The sequence below is a fragment of the Ranitomeya imitator genome, chromosome 7 (genome assembly GCF_032444005.1).
Source record: "Ranitomeya imitator isolate aRanImi1 chromosome 7, aRanImi1.pri, whole genome shotgun sequence".
NCBI classification, from domain to species: Eukaryota; Metazoa; Chordata; class Amphibia; order Anura; family Dendrobatidae; genus Ranitomeya; species Ranitomeya imitator.
Window position 1 is genome coordinate 170,777,382 of NC_091288.1, and position 21,186 is coordinate 170,798,567.

A 21,186-nucleotide genomic window follows, 5' to 3' on the forward strand; every position below is an offset into this window, starting at 1 on the left:
TAATTTATACTATAGATTTAATTTGTAAAGGAAAACAATGACGGACAGTTCAGACTTTTTGGAGCCTTTCACTTTCTTCACTTCCCATAGATATTTTCCAGGCATGTCATATAGGGAGTTATTGAGCTGAGAAATTACAGACAACAGAGAATTGGGATTTCGAATATCTGCACATTTTACCATTTCATATTTTTGTCTATATATGGCTGGTTATTCTCTGTAAATATATTATTGTTTTTACTGCTTTTCCTTACTGCTATGCTGTGAAAGTTGTGAACTATGCCATAAAATGAATTTAAAGCACCACTCCAAGGTTTTTTTCTCACCACTGGAATGTCTCTTTAAATGCAAGTCCTCTGAGCCCGGTTATATAGTCAGCCTCCGGCGTCTTCCCGATTTTTATTTTTATTTTTATTTTTTTCGCGCTGCTCCTATCCTGTGACACCATCTTGTGGGTGCAGCCTTTGACTGGCCGGAAGTCAGATGATACGTTACAAACTCTCAGTACAAGTCTATGCAAGCCAGAATGAGGTTCTCCTAGATTTGTAACAAAGAGTGACCTCTGCGCCACTTCATGAAATACAGGAGCTCCAGACAGGTCACATTTCTCTGGAGACAGACAGGAACTACGGTGCTAAACGATGATGGCTGCTGAAGGTGAGTATGAGACGGGGGGCAGAGGACTTACATTTAAAGCACCACTCCAGCGGTGCAACAAATAAACAAAGCTGGAATGGCGCCTTAATTTTTTTTTTTTTTTTTTTAGATCACAGAGTTTGCAGGAGGGGAAGTTTTTGAATGACCAGCATCAATATAAGTCCTCCATAAACTTTAACATAAACTGACTCGCTGCACTTTGTAATGTGGTGAGGGGAACGGTTTTTAAAATGTTATCACTTTTGGGGGTTTTCCAATACGTCAGTCCCCCATGCAACGTTTTTACCACAATTGCCGTAAAAACCAGCAACGGGTGAACGCAGCCTATTGCTATTTTTCTTAAATGAATCTCACAAACCAAGAACATGTGAGGCAAATAAGATAAGAACCAGTTATAAATGTCTAAATCAGGAGTATAACGGTCAGCCTACTGTATTCATTATAATGTTTTTTTACCCTAATCTGCCAAATTAGTTATCATTTTTCTAATTTGTCCTACCGTAATAGAGAGGACCTGACCCCATACTGTGATGTCATTACATTAACCCCTTCACAACCTTGCCCTTTTCCGTTTTTGCGTTCTTGTTTTTCCCTCCCCTCCTTCCCAGAGCCATAACTTTTTTTATTTTTCCGTCAATATGGCCATGTGAGGGCTTGTTTTTTTGCGGGACGAGTTGCACTTTTCATCGACATCATTGGTTTTAGCATGTCGTGTACTAGAAAACGGGGAAAAAAAATTCCAAGTGCGGTGAAATTGCAAAAAAAGTGCAATCCCACACTTGTTTTTTGTTTGGATTTTTTACTACGTTCACTAAATGCTAAAACTGACCTGCCATTTTGATTCTCCAAGTTATTACGAGTTCACAGACACCGAACATGACTAGGTTACGTTTTATCTGTGGTAAAAAAAAAATTCCAAACTTTGCACACACAAAAATCGCGCAATTTTGCGTTACTTGTAGCGTCTCCATTTTTCGTGATCTGGGGTCAGATGAGGGCTTATTTTTTGCGTGCCGAGCTGGCGTTTTTAATGATACCATTTTGATGCAGATACGTTCTTTTGATCCCCCGTTATTACATTTTAATGCAATGTCGCAGCGACCAAAAAAACGTATTTCTGGCGTTTCAAATTTTTTTCTTGCTACGCCGTTTAGCGATCAGGTTAATGCTTTTTTTATTGATAGATTGGGCGATTCTGAATGTGGCGATGCTAAATATGTGTAGGTTTGATTTTTTTTTTTTTTTTTTTTTCTTGGATGCCGATTTCACCTGCCGCTATTGCGGGCACATGTCAGCTGTTCAAAACAGCTGACATGTCCCAGCTTTGAGGTGGGCTCAGCGCCGGAGCCGACATCAAAGCAGGGGACCCGCCCTCCGCAGTAATAGTATGGCAGAGGTCGGGAAGGGATTCATAACAACAATATGGGGTAATCTAATTAAGCAATTTATATAACAGATAAGTTGACTATGTACTCGGTTGTTAATAGAGGTGAGCTTGCTGGTGCAATTTCTTATATTTTGTGGTTCTGTGTATTGCGCATTAGGAATGGGTCATACAAAGGACACATGCTTTAACCCCTTACCGGCATCGGACGTACTATACCGTCCGATGCCGGCTCCCCTGCTTTGATGCAGGGCTCCGCGGTGAGCCCGCACCAAAGCCGGGACATGTCAGCTGTTTTGAACAGCTGACATGTGCCCGTAATAGGCGCGGGCAGAATCGCGATCTGCCCGCACCTATTAACTAGTTAAATGCCGCTGTCAAACGCAGACAGCGGCATTTAACTACCGCTTCCGGCCGGGCGGCCGGAAATGACGTCATCGCCGACCCCTGTCACATGTCCGGGGGTCGGCGATGCGTCTCCATTGTAGCCATAGAGGTCCTTGAGACCTCTATGGTTACTGATTGCCCGTCGCTGTGAGCGCCACCCTGTGGTCGGCGCTCACAGCACACGTGCAATTCTGCTACATAGCAGCGATCAGCAGATCGCTGCTATGTAGCAGAGCCGATCGGCTTGTGCCTGCTTCTAGCCTCTCATGGAGGCTATTGAAGCATGGCAAAAGTTAAAAAAAAAAGTTTAAAAAAATGTGAAAAAAATAAAAAAAACATAAAAGTTTAAATCACCCCCCTTTCGCCCCAATCAAAATAAATCAATAAAAAAAATATCAAATCTACGCATATTTGGTATCGCCGCGCTCAGAATTGCCCGATCTATCAAATAAAAAAAAGTATTAACCTGATCGCTAAACAGCGTAGCGGGAAAAAAACTCGAAACGCCAGAATTACGTTTTTTTGGTCGCCACGACATTGCATTAAAATGCAATAACGGGCGATCAAAAGAACGTATCTGCACCGAAATGCTATCATTAAAAACGTCATCTCGGCACGCAAAAAATAAGCCCTCAACCGACCCCAGATCACGAAAAATGGAGACGCTACGAGTATCGGAAAATGGCGCAATTTTTTTTTTTTTTTTTTTTTTTAGCAAAGTTTGGAATTTTTTTTCACCACTTAGATAAAAAATAACCTAGTCATGTTTGGTGTCTATGAACTCGTAATGACCTGGAGAATCATAATGGCAGGTCATTTTTAGCATTTAGTGAACCTAGCAAAAAAGCCAAACAAAAAACCAATGTGGGATTGCACTTTTTTTGCAATTTCACCGCACTTGGAATTTTTTCCCCGTTTTCTAGTACACGACATGCTAAAACCAATGATGTCCTTCAAAAGTACAACTCGTCCCGCAAAAAATAAGCCCTCACATGGCCAAATTGACGGAAAAATAAAAAAGTTATGGCTCTGGGAAGGAGGGGAGCGAAAAACGAACACGGAAAAACGAAAAATCCCCTGGTCATGAAGGGGTTAATGCTTAAGAGTATCTTGGGTGGGTATGTTTTCTAATTATAATTCCAAAGAATTTCAGTTGAAATTTTGGAACTGCGGCGGGTGTAACTACGGCGGGTGTAACTACAGTGGATGAAGAAGTTGCCGTCACACACAGGCTCGTGTACTGTTGGGCACCCAGAGGTACCATAAAAGTGGAGAGCTGCAATTTAGTATTTAAAGAAGCACTCCTGATTAAAAAAAATACACCTTTCTAAATATGTATGTAATTTAGTGTAGTTGTATTAAAATACTTGCCAATCGCTGACTTCTCCAGTTTCCAGCGCAGCCCAGGTACTCTGCAAATCATTATTGCCGGATCACACTGGAATTTATATATGACCCAGAAGTCGCAATCAAGGTATAAGTCTATGGAGCCTTGTTCTGAAACTCCATAAACTTGTTTTAATGAAACTATTTAGCACAGCAGTTCCTGTGAAAGCCAGCAAGAGGGCCCCGGAAAAGGACCAGAGTAGCGCTGGAAACTAGATAAGACGGCGATTGGTAAGTATTTTAGTACAACTACACAAAACTATAGTAAAAAGTTATTTAGAAAGGTTTAGGGGATAATATTTTTGTTGGAACTGTTCCTTTATTGAGTTGTCAATGGCCACATAGTTTATCTATATGCTTTGTAGATGTGTTGTGTATAGAGTGGTAGGGCAAATACTTTTTAGGCATCCATACCTGGTAGTTTAAATATATACAGTGGGGCAAAAAAGTATTTAGTCAGTCAGCAATAGTGCAAGTTCCACCACTTAAAAAGATGAGAGGCGTCTGTAATTTACATCATCGGTAGACCTCAACTATGGGAGACAAAAAAATCCAGAAAATCACATTGTCTGTTTTTTTATCATTTTTTTTGCATATTATGGTGGAAAATAAGTATTTGGTCAGAAACAAACAATCAAGATTTCTGGCTCTCACAGACCTGTAACTTCTTCTTTAAAGGTACCGTCACACTAAGCGACGCTGCAGCGATACCGACAACGATCCGGATCGCTGCAGCGTCGCTGTTTGGTCGCTGGAGAGCCGTCACACAGACCGCTCTCCAGCGACCAACGATGCCGGTAACCAGGGTAAACATCGAGTAACTAAGCGCAGGGCCGCGCTTAGTAACCCGATGTTTACCCTGGTTACCATCCTAAAAGTAAAAAAAACAAACACTACATACTTACCTACAGCCGTCTGTCCTCCAGCGCTGTGCTCTGCACTCCTCCTGTACTGTCTGTGTGAGCACAGCGGCCGGAAAGCAGAGCGGTGACGTCACCGCTCTGCTTTCCGGCTGACCGATGCTCACAGCCAGTTCAGGAGGAGAGCAGAGCACAGCGCTGGAGGACAGACGGCTGTAGGTAAGTATGTACTGTTTGTTTTTTTTACTTTTAGGATGGTAACCAGGGTAAACATCGGGTTACTAAGCGCGGCCCTGCGCTTAGTTACCCGATGTTTACCCTGGTTACCAGTGAAGACATCGCTGAATCGGTGTCACACACGCCGATTCAGCGATGTCTGCGGGGAGTCCAGCGACCAAATAAAGTTCTGGACTTTCTTCCCTGACCAGCGACAGCACAGCAGGAGCCTGATCGCTGCTGCCTGTCACACTGGACGATATCGCTAGCGAGGACGCTGCAACGTCACGGATCGCTAGCGATATCGTCTAGTGTGACGGTACCTTAAGAGTCTCCTCTTTCCTCCACTCATTACCTGTAGTAATGGCACCTGTTTAAACTTGTTATCAGTATAAAAAGACACCTGTGCACACCCTCAAACAGTCTGACTCCAAACTCCACTATGGTGAAGACCAAAGAGCTGTCAAAGGACACCAGAAACAAAATTGTAGCCCTGCACCAGGCTGGGAAGACTGAATCTGCAATAGCCAACCAGCTTGGAGTGAAGAAATCAACAGTGGGAGCAATAATTAGAAAATGGTAGACATGCAAGACCACTGATAATCTCCCTCGATCTGGGGCTCCACGCAAAATCCCACCCCGTGGGGTCAGAATGATCACAAGAACGGTGAGCAAAAATCCCAGAACCACGCGGGGGGACCTAGTGAATGAACTGCAGAGAGCTGGGACCAATGTAACAAGGCCTACCATAAGTAATACACTACGTCACCATGGACTCAGATCCTGCAGTGCCAGACGTGTCCCACTGCTTAAGCCAGTACATGTCCGGGCCCGTCTGAAGTTTGCTTGAGAGCATTTGGATGATCCAGAGGAGTTTTGGGAGAATGTCCTATGGTCTGATGAAACCAAACTGGAACTGTTTGGTAGAAACACAACTTGTCGTGTTTGGAGGAAAAAGAATACTGAATTGCATCCATCAAACACCATACCTACTGTAAAGCATGGTGGTGGAAACATCATGCTTTGGGGCTGTTTCTCTGCAAAGGGGCCAGGACGACTGATCCGGGTACATGAAAGAATGAATGGGGCCATGTATCGTGAGATTTTGAGTGCAAACCTCCTTCCATCAGCAAGGGCATTGAAGATGAAACGTGGCTGGGTCTTTCAACATGACAATGATCCAAAGCACACCGCCAGGGCAACGAAGGAGTGGCTTCGTAAGAAGCATTTCAAGGTCCTGGAGTGGCCTAGCCAGTCTCCAGATCTCAACCCTATAGAAAACCTTTGGAGGGAGTTGAAAGTCCGTGTTGCCAAGCGAAAAGCCAAAAACATCACTGCTCTAGAGGAGATCTGCATGGAGGAATGGGCCAACATACCAACAACAGTGTGTGGCAACCTTGTGAAGACTTACAGAAAACGTTTGACCTCTGTCATTGCCAACAAAGGATATATTACAAAGTATTGAGATGAAATTTTGTTTCTGACCAAATACTTATTTTCCACCATAATATGCAAAAAAAATGATAAAAAAACAGACAATGTGATTTTCTGGATTTTTTTTCTCAGTTTGTCTCCCATAGTTGAGGTCTACCTATGATGTAAATTACAGACGCCTCTCATCTTTTTAAGTGGTGGAACTTGCACTATTGCTGACTGACTAAATACTTTTTTGCCCCACTGTATATCTTACCTGGGGGGCAGTGGAGCGGGATCACAGGAGTCTGAGTCACTGATTCAGTAGGTCGACGGCGTCCGGAGTAGTGGGTCAATGCTGAGGGCGCCAGTGAGTTGAAATCCACTCTCCCGCACATATCCCTGCTGTGGGGTTCGGGAAAATGGCGGTGCATGCGCAGATTGAGATCTTGAACGAGATCATACACAATGCATGAAGTACAGATTACATACACATATGGTTAAAGTATGTATGTCAGCAATGTTGGCAGCATTAAATTAATGGAATAGGCGCTTCTAGTTCTGCTGAGCTGAGTTTAAAGGAAGCCAAAATCCATAGTAAAATAGTTTATTTTTTTCAGTGTCCAGCTACCAAACATTATGGCTTCTAAACCAAAATAAATGGTTATTACTGCCTGTCTTAAATTCTCATGGGTCAAGTTAATTAGAAATTAGCTGCTCTTCTCAGATATTGTGGCTAAGAAATCTTTACTTTGTCATTGATTTTTCTTAACTTCCGATAATAATGGTGGTTTTCGACTCGTGATTTATTGTTATTGTATATTTAAAACATCCAGCTGCCCCCAATCCCCTCTCTTTCCTGGAACCATGCTTTAAAATATTTTTTTTATTGCTTTCTAATATTTTCCTTAATTAAATGGTTTACATTCTATTTTGTACCTTGATGGTAAACAGAAAAAAAAATGTGAATAGCAATTTTAGGTCTGCAAGCGTTTCTCGAACATAAAATAATTTTTTGTTTAAAAATATAATCACTTTTTTAAAATCCTTACCCGTAAAAATCAAAGTATGTCTATCTCTATGAATGCATACATTTATACAGTGCTTAGCATAAAATGAAGGAGTACATGCCAACAAATTTGGCAAAAAAACTTGTTTCCAGTCAATCAATATTTTTCTATGGGGTACAATGCTACAAAATACTACCACAAATGTGGGCCATTGATTGCATTCAAGATTTTTCATTTTGCTCACCCAAAAAAGTAATTTTACTTAGGCAACATAGTCTTGAACTAATTTATGAGTCCACACCAATGAAAGTCTTAGGAGCAAAGGTAAAGTTTAGCCTTCAAAATTCTAGTTAACAAAAATTCAACCCACAGGTAAGTTTATTCATTAGTGTCCACCAGACAGTTGACTAAAAAAGGGCACTAATTAATAAAGAAAACCCCATTCAATTTCATACTATACGCAATGGCACCACATGGAAGAGAAATGTGAGAGGGAAAATAATTTCTTTACATAACAAGAGTGAAGGCTTTAAAAAGATCAGCCAAGTTTTACTAAAAGTGATACAAAAATTTAACAAAGATGGATCTGCAGCCATCTCACAGATGTCCAGGGCAACCACTGAAGTTATCACCTAAACATGAGCATTTTCTGTTGCGAAGGGTTGAAGAAAATCTGTATGTAAGTTCACTGCAGGTAGCCGAAGAAGAAGTGTTGAGCGAGTATTGTCTCAAATTTTCTCTTCTCTGTGGGCGTGTGGTAGTTCTTATTGGTGTAAATCTCCTCCAGACTGAAGTCCTCCTTCTGCAACCGGACTCGTTTTGGGAGACCCAGCGGCGTCAGCTTCTCCTCCGGTCGCGGTGTTCCTGAGCTCGCTAGGGTGATCGCCGAGTGTTTGTGACTGCTCGGAGATTTAGTTTTCCTTGCAGCAGCTGCATGATTTGCAGCTACTAGACAGCTTGATTACATGTGGGGAATACCTTGCAACCAGGCAACCCCCACATGTACTCAGCCTGGCTAGTAGCTGTAAATCATGCAGCTGTGTCAACAAAAACTAAATCTCCGAGCAGTCACAAAAACTCGGAGGCCACCCGAGCGTGCTCAGGAAAATATGAGCAACGAATGCACTCGCTCATCACTAGTTGAAAGCCAAACCAGGGTGAGTATTTCCTGTGACATAATACGCCGTACAATGCAGAATGGCATGTATGGGTACCATCCACGTAGGAAGTATCTCCTAAAGCCCATGCACAAAGATGGCTAGCTTAGAACTTGTCAGGACCCATTCTGAAAAAATGAAGAATACTGGAATTCTATACTCTGGAGTGAAGAGAACAAGATATGTTTTGGAACTGATGGGTTCTAAACTGTATGGAGGTGAGGAGAGCAAAATAAAAAGCATGGTGTTTATAGGGAAACGTGGTGGCAGGTCCCATATGTGGGGTTACACGAGTGCTGCTGGTGTCGGTGAGATATATTTCATTGATGGTATCATGAATTCACAGATGTACTGCTCTATGTCGAAAGAGCAGATGCTACCATCGCTTCTCGTCGTTTGGTAGATGTGCACTTTTCCACAATGACAATGATCCACAACACACATTTAAGGCCACTGTTGCATTTTTGAAGAACAGGGTGAAATTGATTCAGCGGCCAAGAATGTCTACTTATCTGAATCCAACCAAACACCCACTTAGAATTCTGAAAAGACAAGTTGAGCACCAATCTTCATCTAGCATACAGGCTCTAATTGGGGCTGTTCTTGAAGAATGGAAAACGTTATGCTGAGCACTGCATATGTGTGTGTATATATATATATATATATATATATATATATAATGTGTGTATATATATACACAGTACAGACCAAAAGTTTGGACACCTTCTCATTTAAAGATTTTTCTGTATTTTCATGACTATGAAAATTGTACATGCACACTGAAGGCATCAAAACTACGAATTAACACATGTGGAATTATATACTGAACAAAAAAGTGTGAAACAACTGAAATTATGTCTTACATTCTAGGTTCTTCAAAGTAGCCACCTTTTGCTTTGATGACTGCTTTGCACACTCTTGGCATTCTCTTGATGAGCTTCAAGAGGTAGTCACCGGGAATGGTGTGCCCTGTCAGGTTTAATAAGTGAGATTTCTTGCCTTATAAATTGGGTTGGGACCATCAGTTGTGTTGTGCAGAAGTCTGGTAGATACACAGCTGATAGTCCTACTGAATAGACTGTTAGCTGCTTTTTTCTTGCCATAATACAAATTCTAAGTAAAGAAAAACGAGTGGCCATCATTACTTTAAGAAATGAAGTTGTCAGTCCGAAAAATTGGGAAAACTTTGAAAGTGTCCCCAAGTGCAGTGGCAAAAACCATCAAGTGCTACAAAGAAACTGGCTCACATGAAGACTGCCCCAGGAAAGGAAGACCAAGAGACACCTCTGCTTGTGAGGATAAGTTTATCCGAGTCACCAGCCTCAGAAATTGCAGGTTAACAGCAGCTCAGATTAGAGACCAGGTCAATGCCACACAGAGTTCTAGCAGCAGACACATCTCTACAACAACTGTTAAGAGGAGACTTTGTGCAGCAGTCCTTCATGGTAAAATAGCTGCTAGGAAACCACTGCTAAAGACAGGAAACAAGCAGAAGAGCCTTGTTGGGCTAAAGAACAAAAGGAATGGACATTAGACCAGTGGAAATCTGTGCTTTGGTCTGATGAGTCCAAATTTGAGATCTTTGGTTCCAACCACTGTGTCTTTGTGCGACGCAGAAAAGGTGAACGGATGGACTCTACATGCCTGGTTCCCACCGTGAAGCATGGAGGAGGAGGTGTGATGGTGTGGGGGTGCTTTGCTGGTGACACTATTGGAGATTTATTCAAAATTGAAGGCATACTGAATCAGCATGGCTACCGCAGCATCTTGCAGATGCCTGCTATTCCATCCGGTTTGCGTTTAGTTCCACCATCATTTATTTTTCAACAGGACAATGACCCCAAACACACCTCCAGGCTGTGTAAGGGCTATTTGACCAAGAAGGAGAGTGATGGGGTGCTACGCCAGATGACCTGGCCTCCACAGTCACCAGACCTGAACCCAATCGAGATGGTTTAGGGTGAGCTGGACCGCAGAGTGAAGGCAAAAGGACCAACAATTGCTCAGCATCTCTGGGAACTCCTTCAAGATTGTTGGAAGACCATTCCCGGTGACTACCTCTTGAAGCTCATCAAGAGAATGCCAAGAGTGTGCAAAGCAGTCATCAAAGCAAAAGGTGGCTACTTTGGCTACTTTGAAGAACCTAGAATATAAGACATAATTTCAGTTGTTTCACACTTTTTTGTTAAGTATGTAGTAGTATATTGCCAAGCTACGTAGTATATTGCCCAGTCACGTAGTATATTGCCCAGTCACGTAGTATATTGCACAGTCACGTAGTATATTGGCCAGTCACGTAGGTATATAACACTGCCCACGCAGTATTTAGCAGTGTGTGCACCGTATCCCTGTTAAAAAAAATAGTTATATACTCACCCCTTGGATCCAGCGAAGCTGTGTGATGCGGCTGCCATCTTCCGTTCCCAAGATGCATTGCGAAATTACCCGATGACTTAGCGGTCTCGCGAGACCGCTAAGTCTTCTGGGTAAGTTCGCAATGCATCTCTGGGAACGGAAGATGGCGGCCGACGCAAGCGCATTGTCCGACGACAGAAGGTGAGTATAGCAGGTTTTTTGGTTTTTTTTTATTATTTTCTCCTTCGCCTCATTGGGGGACACAGACCATGGGTGTATGCTGCTGCCAATAGGAGGCTGACACTAAGTGATACAAAAAAAGTTAGCTCCTCCCCTGCAGTATATGCCCTCCTGCTGGCTCTCAGCTCCTCCCCTGCAGTATACACCCTCCTGCTGGCTCTCAGCTCCTCCTCTGCAGTATACACCCTCCTGCTGGCTCTCGGCTCCTCCTCTGCAGTATACACCCTCCTGCTGGCTCTCGGCTCCTCCCCTGCAGTATACACCCTCCTGCTGGCTCTCGGCTCCTCCCCTGCAGTATACACCCTCCTGCTGGCTCTCAGCTAACCAGTTCTTGCTTAGTGTCTGTAGGAGGCACATGGGTCTGTTTCAGACCCCAACGTTTTTATTTTATTGTTTACTTTTCTGTAAATTTTTATTTTTTAATTAACGGAGTGAAGGGGGCGACGGTTCCTTTCAAGGTTCCGATCTCCCCCGAACCATCAACAGGCGAGCACGGCGAGTATACCTCCCCGTACCCTCTCCTGCAACGTGGGAAGCCATGCCCGAGCTCACTTCAGGGGCGACGGTTCCTTCACGGTCCCGATCTCCCCACACCAGCAGCAGGCGACCACATGGAGTGTCGCCTCCATGTATCCTCTCCTGGAGCCAGGCCTAATGCCGGACAACTGGCCCTGTCCACCCGGACTGAACTCCGTGGCTGTACAGAGGCCCCTCTCTATGGCGTCCGAGCAGCCCCCACTGTCCCACCACTGTGAAAGCGGATGGCACAAGGAGGCGGACGGTTCCTCTCCACCTCCCTAACAAACGGATGATGGATTGAGGCTTATCCCTGCACCGTCCACGCTGCACAGAACAGCGCTGAAACCCACATCCGTGGAGGCTCCATGCCGGGACGCGCACCAATGGTGAGTGGATCCATCTTCAGTGGGATATCCACATGCCTACAGGCAGCCTCAGCCACTTCCCTGTGGCCCACCTCTCTGAGGTAACGCTCTGGATGGCTGCAAAAATTTAGTCCCCGGCTTCGGCCGATTGTAGGCCGCATCCTGGAAGTCTTGCCTGGAACGCCCCGCTGGTGTCGCCCGCCGGCTACAGAAATTTAGGCCCCGGCTTGGGCCTATTCAACATTGTGTCTGTGGCTCCGCCCCCCCAAATTGGCGCTTCTCGCTCTCTGCGAGATTTTATCAACTCTGCAGCTCCCGGTGGCCATCTTGGTCCACCCGGCCAGCTCACACTGGGGTGACAGTATTTTTGCATTAAAGGGGCACATCGACTCTACATCAGTACCCAGGTAAGGAAGTACCTGCTCTTAAAGGCACATGACCAGTATTCCCTGGTCTTAAAGGCATATGGCCAGCATTCCCAGTCTTAAAGGCGCATGACCAGTATTCTCTGGTCTTAAAGGTGCATGACCAGTATTCCCTGGTCTTAAAGGCGCATGACCAGTATTCCCTGGTCTTAAAGGTGCATGACCAGTATTCTCTGGTCTTAAAGGTGCATGACCAGTATTCTCTGGTCTTAAAGGTGCATGACCAGTATTCTCTGGTCTTAAAGGTGCATGACCAGTATTCTCTGGTCTTAAAGGTGCATGGCCAGTATTCTCTGGTCTTAAAGGTGCATGACCAGTATTCTCTGGTCTTAAAGGTGCATGACCAGTATTCTCTGGTCTTAAAGGTGCATGACCAGTATTCTCTGGTCTTAAAGGTGCATGACCAGTATTCCCTGGTCTTAAAGGTGCATGACCAGTATTCCCTGGTCTTAAAGGTGCATGACCAGTATTCCCTGGTCTTAAAGGCGCATGACCAGTATTCCCTGGTCTTAAAGGCGCATGACCAATATTCTCTGGTCTTAAAGGCGCATGACCAGTATGCTCTGGTCTTAAAGACGCATGACCAGTATTCTCTGTTCTTAAAGGCGCATGACCAGTATTTCCTGGTCTTAAAGGCGCTTGATCAGTCCGAGGAGCCCTCCGCCGCCGACCCCAGCTTTATCCTCTAGTTTCCCTCAGTGGACTTCTTCACTGACCAATCCATGGTTCTCTGACCAAGAGATTGAATCCCTCTGTGTACCCTCTGTGTTTGGAGTGCTCGCAGGACCAATATACATGGTCCCTATCCTACATGGGAGCCGTCGGCTAGCAGGGGCCGCAAGTATTCTAGAAACGTGCAGGCGTCTAGAAACAATACAGGCATCTAGAAAACGGAAGTTTTTCGTTTCCTGCTCCCTCACCAATGATTTGATGACAACAAGGCTCTGAATATGGATTGGATATTGCCTGAGCTTGCCAGAGCTTCAGAGACTAAACTCCCTCGAGAGCATTTGCCATTCAATTCGGATAAGCGATTCACTGGACAGAAGCCTCTACGTGGGATGCCATGCCTGGCCTGTTTTTTAAGGGCGACGGGTCCTTTAAAGGGCACCGATCTCCCCACACCATCAACAGACGAGCACACGGAGTGTCGTCTCCATGTTTCCTCTTCTGCATCCAGGCCTAACGCCAGACAACCTGTCCTGTCCACCTGGAGACCTGTACTCTGTGGACATATAGAGGCACCCTTTTTGGCGTACGAGCTCCCCCCTCTGCATCACCACTATTTAGTGGATGATGCAAGAAGGCGGACAATTCCTCTCCACTTCCCTGTTAAGAGGTTGATGGATCGAGGGTGCCTAATTTTTATCTCTGCACCGTGAAAAGAGGAGATGGCAAGAGACTATGACCTGCTGGATGCAGCCGCACATTCTGCCATGGGGCAGATTAACCAGGTAGAATCTCCTGTGGTATTCCTACCAGTATCCCTACCTGATGGGTCATCAATTAAAAATACCACGGACTGTCAGATAGCAAATCTGTTTTGTTGCGGCTTCGAGTCCAGTGCTCTATCCTCCCTAGCGGCCGCATGGATTGCTAGAGCAATGGTCTCCTGGCTGGAGACTTTAACTACCTTGATTCACACCAGCAACAACTGGCCAATCAAATCCTTTGAGCGGGAGACTGACAAAGGATTGTATAAGGATTGTCCAGCACAGTCTAGATCTAAGGGATCTTGGTTCCAAACAGGGGAACGAAAAGTAAGATCGACCCTGGACCTCAAACTTCTAACAACCTTTGATATGACCCATCCTCTGTATCTAGCTATCGCCCTATATCACTTCTCCCCTTTGCCTCAAAACTACTGGAACAACATGTCCATATTGAACTGTCCTCCCATCTATCTTCCTGCTCCTTCTTCGACCGCTTTCAATCAGGCTTCCGGTCACACCACTCCACTGAAACTGCCCTAACTAAGGTCACCAATGACCTATTAACCGCCAAGAGCAAGCGACACTACTCTGTCCTCCTCCTCCTGGACCTGTCCTCTGCCTTTGACACAGTGGACCATTCCCTGCTGCTGCAGACCCTCTCATCCCTTGGCATCACAGAATTGGCCCTATCCTGGATCTCATCATACCTAACTGACCGTACATTCAGCGTCTCCCACTCACACACCACCTCCTCACCTCGCCCCCTATCTGTCGGAGTCCCGCAAGGTTCAGTTCTAGGACCCCTGCTCTTCTCCATCTACACCTTTGGCCTGGGACAGCTCATAGAATCTCACGGCTTTCAGTATCATCTCTATGCTGACGACACACAGATCTACATCTCTGGACCAGATATCACCTCCCTACTAACCAGAATCCCTCAATGTCTGTCTGCTATTTCATCCTTCTTCTCCACTAGATTTCTAAAACTTAACATGGACAAAACAGAATTCATCATCTTTCCCCCATCTCACGCGATCTCCCCAACGAACCTATCCATTACAGTAAACGGCTGCCCACTCTCCCCAGTCCCACAAGCCCGCTGTCTTGGGGTAATCCTTGACACTGATCTCTCCTTTAAACCACATATCCAAACCCTTTCCACTTCCTGCCGCCTCCAACTCAAAAATATTTCACGGATCCGCACATTCCTAAACCAAGAATCTGCAAAAACCCTAGTCCATGCCCTCATCATCTCCCGCCTTGACTACTGTAACCTCCTGCTCTGTGGCCTCCCCTCTAACACTCTTGCACCCCTCCAATCTATTCTAAACTCTGCTGCCCGACTAATCCACCTGTCCCCCCGCTATTCCCCGGCCTCTCCCCTCTGTCAATCCCTGCACTGGCTCCCCATCACCCAGAGACTCCAGTACAAAAGCCTAACCATGACATATAAAGCCATCCACAACCTGTCTCCTCCATACATCTGTGACCTCGTCTCCCGGTACTTTCCTGCACGCAACCTCCGATCCTCACAAGATCTCCTTCTCTACTCCCCTATTATCTCCTCTTCCCACAATCGCATACAAGATTTCTCTCGTGCATCCCCCCTACTCTGGAATGCTCTACCACAACATATCAGACTCTCGCCTACCATCGAAACCTTCAAAAAGAACCTGAAGACCCACCTCTTCCGACAAGCCTACAACCTGCAGTAACCACCGATTGACCAAACCGCTGCACGGCCAGCTCTACCCTCACCTACTGTATCCTCACCCATCCCTTGTAGATTGTGAGCCCTCGCGGGCAGGGTCCTCTCTCCTCCTGTACCAGTTGTGACTTGTATTTTTCAAGATTATTGTACTTGTTTTATTATGTATACCCCTCCTCACATGTAAAGCGCCATGGAATAAATGGCGCTATAATAATAAATAATAATAATAATAATATGGTCCTCCTTCTTTGGATGGAGTTCCTCCGCTCAGCCATTACTTCAACAGAAAAAGGTGCAGTTTTCGGCATCCATCGACATTCGGGTTGCTTGCCCTCTGCAAAAATTCCTTCGCCTTTCCATTCGTCAACAGCATTTTCATGTCACAACCTTGTCCTTTGGCCTTGCTTCCGCACCCAGAGTGTTCGCTCGGGTCATGGCGGATGTCATGTTTCTCTTGCACTCTAGAGGCGTGCTCGTCCTGCCCTGTTTGGTCAGTCTAGCCGCCCTTCCAGGACTACGCTGAGTCGTCTATATCTCTTGCGATACCTTCTCTCCTGGGCTGGCAGCTACACTTAGACAAGTTCTCCTCATTTCCAGCCCAGCAGATATCCTTTTTGAGGATGATCCTGCACACTTCTAGAAGGATGGTAATTCTTCCTTGAGACAAGGTCATGGCCCTTCAACAGGGAGCTCGCGCAAGGAGAGTTCTGAGGACTTGATTACTCACCCCTCATTTCATTCGATTTGCTAAGAGTTCTGAGGAATAATGGTGACAACAATGGAAGCGGTTTCCTTCGCTCCGCTCGTTTTCAGCAAGTCAAATAGACTTTCAGACAATAGTCTCTGAGCTCCTTCTTTATCCAGGGCCTTTCTCCCGGTTCAATGGTTATTAGTAACTACCAATGCCAGTCTTCTTCTCCCCATTATTGTTCTGGGGATCCGAACGGTAGTCTTACATCAGGTCCACTGCCTTCTGGCGGGTCACCCTATCCGAATTCAATTGGATAATGCCATGGCGGTGCCTTACGTCAGTCATCTAGCAGGTACCCACGATCAGGCGCCATGACCGAGGTACCTCACTTTCTCTGATTGGCCGAAGTCTATTATTCGGTGATCTCGGCAGTATATATCCCAGAAGTAGAACTCTGAACGGCAAACAAATTCAGCCGTCAGGGTTCCGCCTCAAGTCAGTGGGAACTTCACCCCGAAGTCTTCCATCAGATCTGTCCTTACTGGAGCTCTCCAGTTGTAGGTGGGATGACATGCAGACTGAAGGCCAATGTACTCGAGTTCGTGGTTCGGCCTCGAGATCCAAGAGCCATCGCTCTCCATGCTCTGGTTCTGCCGTGGTACCAGTTTCCATAACTCCCCTTCCACTGCTTTCGAAAGCCTTTCGGAAGCAGAAAGGGGCCCCAGTGATCCTCAGAGATCCGCACTGACCACGTCCGTTTTTTGTTTGCGGAGCTAGTATCTTCACGCCTTATCGCAGCATAACTGCAAGTAGGGACTTTCTCACAGGGAGTTTTCACACGTAGTTCTTCCCTATCGCATACCGTTAGATCATTGGGACCTTATTATTCCTAGGAGCCTTACAGTAGGCTCCTTTTTCATCCGGGCAGACTTTACTATGAGGGAAAGTCGTCCCGTTCTCCTCTGCGATATTCTCACTCTGACGAGTCTTCGGAGCTAGCTTCTCTGCTCTTTCAGACTTTTTTCCCTTATTACCTTCGAGGCAAGGTTGTCCTCAGGCCATCTCCATCCCTTGTTACCAAGGTGGTACTGTATTACCACTGTTATGAGGGCATAGTTCTTCCCTCATCTCTTTTGGCTCCAGTCCACAAAATGGAATAAGATCCCCCATATTCTGGACGAAGTGAGTGCTCTGAGTAGGTACGTCTTGAGGACAGCGTCCTTCTGAAGGTTGGACATTTTATTTGGGCTTCCTGACGGTAGAGGAAGGCTTCCTGACATTTTCAGGAAGAGTTTAGCCGTTTCATCGACCATGATAACATGGTGAATTCTTTTCACCATCCAGGAGTCCTTCCGTGCTAGATGTCAGCCTATCTCCCTGTCTATCAAGGGTTCTAGGCACCAGGCGTCAGCAAGGCACGCCTGCAAGCTTGCGGATTCGTCCAGTCCGCATGCATTCTTGAAGCACTATAATTCCCACACTTCCACAGATGTGATTCTGGGCAGGCGGACTCTGCAGGCCGCGGTGGCGCACTTGTAAGTAGCGGTTACACAGGGCCTGATCTATTGTTGTCCCCACCCAGGGACTGCTTTGGGACATCCCACGGTCTGTGTCCCCCAATGAGGCGAAGGAGAAATAGGGATTTTTGTGTACTCACCGTAAAATCCTTTTCTCCGAGCCATTCATTGGGGGACACAGCTCCCACCCTGTTATTAGCTTATGCTTGTTTTTTTTAGAATATGACATGCTATACGCTCATATATTGTTATTGATCTCCTACTGCTTTTGCACCGAACTGGTTAGCTGAGAGCCAGCAGGAGGGTATATACTGCAGGGGAGGAGCTAACTTTGTTTGTATCACTTAGTGTCAGCCTCCTATTGGCAGCAGCATACGCCCACGGTCTGTGTCCCCCAATGAAGGGCTCGGAGAAAAGGATTTTACGGTGAGTACACAAAAATCCCTATTTTAACATTACATCTTTTTACTATTGATGCTGCATAGGCAGCATCAATAGTAAAAACTTGGTCACACCGGGTTAATAGCAGCGGATACGGAGTTTGTTACCCGCGGCATAACGCGGTCTGTTACTGCTGGCATTAACCCTGTGTGAGTGGTGACTGGAGGGGAGTATGGAGCGGGCGCCGGGGACACTGACTGCGGGGAGTATGGAGCGGGTGCCGGGGACACTGACTGTGGGGAGTATGGAGCGGGCGGCGGGCACTGTGACTGTAGGGGAGGGACTAATCGGACTGTGCCCGTCGCTGATTGGTCGCGGCAGCCATGACAGGCAGCTGCCGAGACCAATCAGCGACACGGGATTTCCGTTACGGAAGTTGAGGGCAGAAAGACGGAAGTACCCCTTAGACAATTGTATATATAGATTATGGGCCTGAACTCTTCTGCACTAGGATTTGTACTGGTTTTTTTTTTTTTTTTTTTAGTCTTGCTGATCATGAGATCTGACAGTGCATACTATTTCTTTATCTGACAACAATCTCATGTATGAGGAAATTAACCTCTCTCTACTCATGATCACATTACTATCACAATACTATAGGTGCTTCTCACAAAATTAAAATATCATAAAAAAGTTAGAAACACCAGACCCCACAATGCAGACGAGCTGAAGGTTGCTATCAAAGCAACCTGGGCTTCCATAACACCTCAGCAGTGCCACAAGCTGATCACCTCCATGTCACGTATTGATGCAAAAGGAGCCTCGACTAAGTATTGAGTGCATTTACTGAACATGCATTTCAGTAGGCCAACATTTCGGATTTCAAAATCATTTTTCAAGCTGGTGTTATAAAGTATTCTAATTTACTGAGATAATGACTTTTGGGTTTTCATTGGCTGTAAGCCATAATCATCAACATTAACAGAAATAAACACTTGAAATGGATCACTCTGTAATGACTCCATATAATATAGGAGTTTCACTATTTGTATTGAAGAACTGAAAAAAAATTAACTTTTTGATGATATTCAAATTTTTTGAGAAGCACTTGTATATCACATGGGAAATCCTTGCATTCCCTTTTATAATTTACAAGATGCTTCCTTAAGCGTACAAGAAGTCGACTTTTGCTTTCTGTGCTTAATTGTAGGCTTGCTTTAGATAATCATACTTAAAGTTCATTTTTCTTTTCTCATTTTATTGCCAAAAACAGAGACTAGTCTTAACAGGAAAAAAGTATAGAAGGGAGCAATGTCATGTAAGAGTTGAAGGAGATTGGTAAAACATGGTTTGTTTTCTTCGTACCACTCTTGTCCATGAGTTGTCTGGTATTGCAGTTGAACGCCTTCATTTTAATGATTCAGCCATGTTTTTCCAACCACTTTATTTGCGGTGGTTGATTGGTTAGTGCTGTACATTGACAAGGAAAGAAAGTGCTGTACAACATTCTAGTGAGCGGTCTCATGAGAATTATTTTTCTTTTACGTAAATATGACACAAAGGTTAGAAAAACTCATCATTTTCAAGTTTCTAGGAAAGAAGAAATTTGAGTAGCTGGAAAGAAAATCTTAACGCATGAGCTGTTCTTTACTGTTCTGTTTATGTATCCTGTCTAATATTTTATACGAATGATGGCTCCTCAAGAATCAGGAGAGAAGTTCTCACCAGACTAAGTGTGATACCTAGGACACCACGCAGGGGTTGTCTAATAATTAAAAAAATATATATCATAAAGGAATAGTACTAAAATAACTTGGTCTACACCAAATCACTACACTCCTCCTGGTGTTTCTGTAGCAAAGATGACCTGGTCCCTGCTGTTCTGTGTGCACTGGCCTCTAGCGATAACATATCCTGTGGACACATGACCTCTGCAGGTAATGGCATATCATCAGTGGATGCCCAGGGTGCAGAGATTAATATGGCACTAGAAAAATATTTAGAATTGAGAGTCCTCAGTGGTTGATACCTTTTAATGGCTAACTGAAAAGATGGTAACAAATTGCAAGCTTTCGAGACTACACAGGTCTCTTTATCAGGCCAAGACTTGTCTTTGTCTCTGCCTGATGAAGAGACCTGTGTAGTCTCGAAAGCTTGCAATTTGTTACCATCTTTTCAGTTAGCCATTAAAAGGTATCAACAACTGAGGACTCTCAATTCTAAATATTTTTCTATCCACTGGCTAACACGGTACCAAGATATATATCTTTCCTGTATGGCACTAGAAGCACCCTGGGTGATGACTATAATGTCATTGCTCTTCTTTTTTCCACATGGAAATCTATAAATCTACACCTGCTTGATTTATTGTTAATTTCCAAGTGGCTTTCTACAGATTTGCTAACAATTTATGACACCAATTCTGACACACGTGGACACGTGATCTCTAACGGATGGGTTGAAGAATGGCCATATAATTTTTGTTGCCACCAACATCGCAAACTTTAGGGTTATTTTTGCGAATAGATTGTGTTTCACATTTGTGCTATAACTCGATAGCAAAGATATATCATGGCTCTTACAGTTCATGTAGGAATGTCTAGGACCATTTTGTCTGTTAAAGACCAATAAGGATCCTCATTAGTGATGAGCGAATATACTTATTACTCGAGATTTCTCGAGCATGCTCGGGAGTCCTCCGAGTATTTTTTTAGTGCTCTGAGATTTAGTTTTTCTTGCCGCAGCTGAATGATTTCTATTTGTTAGCCAGCATAAGTACATGTGGGGGTTGCTAGAGAATCCCCACATGTACTTATGCTGGCTAACTGATGTAAATCATTCAGCTGCGGCAAGAAAAACTAAATCTCAGAGCACTAAAAAATACACGGAGGACCCCCGAGCATGCTCGAGAAATCTTGAGTAACGAGTATATTCGCTCATCACTAGTCCTCATCACACCACCGGCTTGAAAAGTGTTTTCCTATAATCTAAGCGGAGGCGACTTTACCTTTTGAAGCGTCTGAGAACAGCACGAATACGAAGGTTGGCTGGATACAGCCAGCTTCAGAGGTGTGTTTGC

At 44.8% G+C, this 21,186-nt stretch overlaps 1 protein-coding gene across 1 annotated transcript in view; it reads left to right on the plus strand.

Moving 5' to 3' along the window:
- The window catches only part of CLEC16A (C-type lectin domain containing 16A), a 285,953-nt gene that overhangs the window by 212,789 nt on the left and 51,978 nt on the right, over nt 1-21,186 (plus strand). The gene's annotated exons all lie outside the window — the stretch shown is intronic.